Source organism: Morone saxatilis, unplaced genomic scaffold (genome assembly GCF_004916995.1).
Source record: "Morone saxatilis isolate NCDOM2014 unplaced genomic scaffold, NCSU_SB_2.0 Contig14, whole genome shotgun sequence".
Lineage (NCBI taxonomy): Eukaryota > Metazoa > Chordata > Actinopteri > Moronidae > Morone > Morone saxatilis.
This window is the reverse complement of record NW_023339696.1, coordinates 22,806,070-22,812,577: the sequence shown is the minus strand read 5'-3', so window position 1 is coordinate 22,812,577 and position 6,508 is coordinate 22,806,070. Positions and strand designations below refer to the sequence as shown.

Below are 6,508 nucleotides of genomic sequence, written 5' to 3'. Positions count from 1 at the left end.
TGTGTGTGTGTGTGTTTTAGCTGCAAAGCCACATGACCTCGATGGGTATTTTAATCCCACAGATCGCCCTATATCTGTCTTTTCCAGGGATAAAGAGTGTGTTTATGAGTGTGTGTGTGTGTGAGTGAATAAACACACACACACACACACACACTCAGAGTGCCTGTGGGAAGGCAGTAATATCAGCTCCTGCCACCTGCTCCTCAGACAGCCTTTCATTATCTCATCTGTAATATCAGCTTAGAGGAATGTGTGTGTGAGAGTCACAGTTAATATTTCCAGCTCTCCTGCTTTAGCTGTGAGAGTAAAAGTACAGAGGAAACCAAAACCAAAACCTCCAGAGACAGAGACAGAGACATGGAGGGTTTATCTACTCTTAGAGCCCCACTAACACTGCTGTTTGTCCTGAGGGTGGCGCTAGATCAGATGTCAGACTATCTTATAATATCAATAAAACCAGCTCATATTGAGATTTAAAAGGCTAAAATCAGTGATTACTTGACATTTTTGCAAATTCTCTTCAACAATTCAACGCTCTTTTTTCATTTAAGACCCCCGAATTCCACCGGACACGACTCCGCCACATCCCAGAAGCGTCTCTCCGTTCTGCTCCGTGTACACAGCTGGTCTATTGTTTTGGTAGAAGCCGCGACCCACTCACTTCAGGCAGCACAGAGCTGATCACAGACACAGAAACATAGAGAATCCGGTCAATTTTCAAAATAAAATACAGCATGCAGATGCCGCTACATGAGCAATGTGGCACCAGACAAGACGTCAAATCCCTCGGAGGAGATTTTAAGCAAAGAAACACTGTTTTTATTTCCTTTTTGAGGACAAAACACACAAGTAAACCATGCGGCACGAAGATGCTCTCGATGGGCTCTGAAGATGCAGTGATCATGGAGTCAAACAGCGACTGTACTGTAACTGTAGCTAATCTAACTGGGGTTGTCCGGCCGGCTGTGTCTTGGCTGCGCGGTGTGGGTCTGGCTCTGGTTGCTTCGTGGTGTTGGCTGATGGCTGATTTGTGCTGAATGGCTATTTGTAAACGGCGAGCTAGTTAGTAGGTATGGGAGCTAACGGTCCAAAATAAAATATAGGAACATTGCAGATAGTAACGTTATTCTAAATATGATTGTCAGTTATTTTTACAGCGTTCAGTGTTTGTCACTGTTGGACACTGATTGCAGTTCACTGAACGGCCCACTCGGGGCGTGTAACCATCATATCATAATATTTAACTTCTCCTAAATAAAGCAGAATAAAGTGTAAAAAGTCCTCGAGCGACTCTTTCATTCGCTGACAGAATAATAAAACACCTCTCCCTCTCCTTCACAGATCCTTCTGCGTTTTTTCCCAGAAGCCTCTGCATTCCATGGAGACCGGCCACAGCTAAAATACCACGCTTACCTACAAAGACATCATTCTTTATCTCACACACACACACCACACACACACACTGAGTCACTGCTGTCTTGCTAACTGTGTTTGCTGTGGGGTCAGTTTGCGCTCAGCCTCTCTTCCTCCTCAGCAGGTTCTTATTGAAGCCGTGTACACTGCCTTCAGACCCCCGCCGCTCCAAGATAAAGGCGACAGAGGGAGAGAGACAAGAGAGCCCGTTCCCCTCCGGCGCCCGGGGCGAGAGACATTTAAAAAGAGGGGAAGAGAGAGAGACAAGGATTGAGAGAGAACGACAGAGACAGAAGAGGAGACGAGAAGGAAGAGAGAGAAGGAGAGAGAGAGGGAGGAGGAGAGAGACAACAGGAGACGAGAGTGAGAGAGAGAGGACTGTTGGCTCTGGACATCTGTTGATTACGGAGCAGTGGTTCCCACCTGGGGGTCGCACCAAACTTAGGGTCGCTAAGCTTCACCAAAGGGTGCTTCACGAGGCCTTCTTGATTTAAGGCGCTTTTTGTTATTTTTGTGAAGAAAACTAAAGATAAATTGTTGTTTTAATTAGTTTTGATTATTTTTAAGATCTAAACAAACTCTAATCCCGGAAGCTTTCACTCTATCCTGCTAGAGAAACATTTAAAAACGAACCACAGAACCATAAGGAGACTGTCAGGAAAAGACCTGTTATGTCTGTGGATGTGTTAAAAATATTTTAAAAATCATTAACCACACACGAACTGTAATTGAAAGTCTTCTTAAAGTGAGACTGAGAAAAGAAAGAAGAACCTTCAGGGATCCATTTATCCGTCCATCGATCAACTAAAGACGTTAGCAATATATAAAGAAGAAAGCTACTCTGCATCAATATAGTAATATATATATATATATATACTATATTAATACTATATATATATAAACATATGCTGCAAGGACTGGTCAGAAAATGGAGGTGGGTACCACTAGTACAGGAAGTAAAGGAACAAGTCTTCATCACAGACACAGCGACTATCGATTGAAGGTCTGATACCAAAAACGGATGCCAATGAATGTTTGTTTTACAGTAGACAGTATGGAGATTTATCTTTTTACTTTTGGTTCCTCCTTCCCACTCCTACACACCTGGCCTCATGAAATTTGGGGACATTTTTGTCAGAAAATTCTTGTTTATTTTAATCAAACGAAACAGGAAAATGTGTTTTTGTACATTGTATTTGGATAGGTATATTAAAGTGGAGAAAACCCAGATATTGGGTTTAAATTCTATGTTTGCGTTTTAATATATTCTATTAACAAAAGATATTCACAAACGCAGCTTTCCATTCAAACACACATCTAACGGCTGTAGGGAGAAGCGGCTGTGATCTCTTCTGGACCTTAATTTAACAAGATGGTTGTGTCTTCACAGATTGCTTCATAATTAACGCTATTAGGAGTGGTGGTGTGTGTGTGTGTTGTGGGTTGTGTGTGTGTGTGTGGTGTTTGTGAGAGTGTGTGTGTGAGGTGGGGAGAGGAAAGGGCCTTTAATATAAAGCAAAAAGAGCTCTTTCACCCAGGGCTGTATACGCTTCAGAGGCCCCAGTTGTGGCATTAATCAAACTTGTGTGTGTGTGTGTGTGGTGTGTGTGTGCTCGGTGATACCTGTGGGAACACGACTGGAATTTACTCGCTGAAAGACCATCAGTCCGATTTATGCTCAAAATGTCTTCCAGAGAACGGTTTCATTTGACCCTGTAATAGCTGTTTTTTATGGGAAAAGAGACTTTACCGAACGACAAAAGCTTCGCATCGGTGGAGGACTTTTCTTAAAAACACAAAACGATTTTGCGTCACATTTGTCATTTACCAACCAACGCGAGACCAACTGGGAACCAACTGTGACAGTAACCCCATCGGTTTGTGGATGGAACCTATTTTGAAGCCTCAGTTTGCCATTATGGTCGTCGCACGATGGGAGCCAACGGAGGTCACGTACTGCGAGTTGAGCTGCTCAGTTACAACAATAGCGGCTCGCCTGGCTCACACAGGATCGTTTGATCGGTCTTGGTGGTTGAGCTGGGGCGATCACTGAGGAATGAGCTGTCAATACAAGGTAGGGCCCGCCCTAAAGATACCCTGCTTTATGGTCTGTTTGACCTCTAAAAATGGGGACCACTCAGTTACTAAATGAACCTCATGCTGTTATTGGAGAAGACTGGAAACTAGAGGACTGAGACCCGAAACTCATCATGGAAACTGTATTACTGAGCTCATAAATCAACTGGCGTGAGAAGTCGACTCATTTCTCCATAAGACTGTATGGTTTCAGCGTGTTATTGCAACCAATGGAGCTGCCCCCTGCTGGCTGTTACAGAGAATGCAGGTTCAAGACACTTGACAGACCCTGAAGCTCTTTCTGTTATAAAAACTGTCAATGTTTTGCCTCCATACTGCGGTTTAAAAACCACTGTCCTATAACCGTTGTTTGTCCTGAGGGTGGCGCTAGAGGAATTCATCCTCTCGTCTACATTCACGGCGCACAGATAACAGACATGATGTGAAGCTCAGTGACGTTTCCTCAAACTCCAGATTATTGGACATCATGAATTTAACGTCTCATTATGTTGGGGAAAAGATGTCCGTCATAAAGCAGACTCACATTAATATGATTTTATATAAATATATTAACACGGTGAGACAGAGTGTGGAGGAATTTGTCTTCACACCATCAAACCCATAATTGCATCTGATGGTCATTATCTCCCTCGTCTCCAAATAAGAAGGCAGAGAACAAACTGAGATGCTAACGAGGATCACAAAAGGACTGAAAAAAAAACAAACAAAGAGGAGAAGACAGTCGTCTCCCAAAGTAAACGAATTGTCTAAACAAAACGCTGAAAATAGTGCCGGCAAAACAAGAGGGAAAAACCGAGCCAGACTGACAGGAAGTAAAGCTAAATGGACGACTCTGAGGGACGGGGAGGTGCTGTGAAACCTGGGACCGCAGGACGACCCGGGATTACAGCGGGGATTTAAATCCATCTCCGACATTTAAAAAATTATTCTATTGAAAATAGAAAAAAAAACAACAACCATAAAGCAGCTTTAACGTTGTGTCAGCACACTAATCGCCAATCGAGGCGGTAATATGGCAGCGTGGGGGGGTATGATATTATATTTAATTATCAATCACATATTTCCCTACTTTGGATCTATTGCAGACACTTTTTGTTTCCATTTTTTACTAAATTTATTTCCTTTTTGCTTAAAATATTTTATAAAATATTCCTTATTGTTAAGCTTCATGCAGAATCACTTACATAGATATCAGTCAGTTTTATTTTATTATTTATTATTTGATGAACTTATGGTTAGGTTAAGTGCATTTAATGTGTAAACAATATATTGTTTTTTCAAAAAATCACATATTTCTCCGTTCTTACAAACACAGAACTAAATAGTTTTATTTCATTCACTTATTTTATTTCTTTGTGAAATATTAATTTATTTTACCAGTTATACTTTATTCTTTTTTTATTCTTCTTACAGATTTTATTGTTTTGTATTTATCTATTAGATCTAGTTTCTACTTTAGCTTTTAATAAACACTATTGTTACACCTGTTAAATCTATTTTACTGTTATCTTTTTATTTGTATTTTATTTCTATGATAGTAGTTTGGAACCATGATGACGGGACCGGTTTTCTTTTTCTCCCCTTTTAAATAAAATGTAAATTATAAACTATATATTTTATATTTGTTTATCTTGTTTTGGTTTGTTCAAAATCTCAGTTTTGTAACTGGTTATGTTTGTTATTTACTTTAATGTTCTTTTTCTAAAAAGACAATGAAGAAATGTTTTAAATAAATAAATAAAAATTAATGTCCTATAATCTGCATCTGTGAACTATGGAAGCCAACTTCCTCCAGCTTTTATCTCTTAACATGAACATTTTTATATGATCAATTTTTCATCTTATTTATCTTATTTTACCACGAGCTGTGAGACTGTGAGATGATGGTAAATGCTCCTGTAGAAGTCTGAATGATATCAACCTTATTCACCATCAGAAGGAGAAATACTGGATCATTTAAATTACACAACGACCATATAAGGAGAAGATTTCTGGAAAGAAATGTTGTTTTTTGGTGCTTTGAGCTCCAAAAAACAACTCAGCTACAATCCCAACCATTCCCCAAAAGTCCTTAGTGTCAAGGTCTAAAATTGGTCCTTACACACACACACACACACACAGTATTTAGGGATTATTGAACAATCTAAACTAGATTAAAAAGTATAAATCCCATTAGAGAAACCTTATCCGAACCAATCCTCTAATCTGATCTGACTTGGCTGTTAGGATGTGAATCAGCTGGGTGTGTGTGTGTGTGTCCTAAAAGGTGTGATGAATGTGAGAGTTGTGCAACCGTGGCGCCATCCAGGACTGCTGTAAACACTCGACTGGACATCAACAGTCAGTACACACATGGGGTGCTACGGTATGATACACACGCACACACACACACACACACACAGTGTATAGGTGAGGGATGTTACAGTTTTTATTGTGCTCCTTCCAGTGATGTCCACTCTTTTATTGGAAATAGGATCCTTCCTCCTGTCAATAAACACACCTCCACACACACACAATGACACACACAGACACAGAAACAGACACACACACACACACACACACACACAGTTAATCAATTTCAGATTCACTAAAATGTTGCTGCAGCATAAAACAGAAACAGAAAATGTTTCTGTACAATCGATCTGGTATTCCAGATAAACAGTAAAATGTGTTTGTGAACAGATTTGAGGAGAGAAATAATCAACAACAGAATCTGGATAGATCATATCTGATCAGCACTGTTCACAGTTTGATCTGAGTTGGTGAGTTGGAGCTGGACGGACTACTGGAGAATGAGCTGTCAATCACAAGGTAGCCCCGCCTAAGCACCTACCCATGTTTATGGTCTGTATTGACTCTAAATGGCGACCATTCAGTTACTAAATGAACATCATGCTGTATGGAAGAGACTGAAAGTAGTAGACCTGAGACCAGAAACTATCACGAAACTGTTTACTGAGCTAATAAATCAACTGAAAAGTGACATTCTTCTCTCTCT

At 40.3% G+C, this 6,508-nt stretch overlaps 1 pseudogene; it reads right to left on the bottom strand.

Moving 5' to 3' along the window:
- Nucleotides 1–6,508, bottom strand: part of LOC118322580 — a 22,474-nt pseudogene that overhangs the window by 15,016 nt on the left and 950 nt on the right.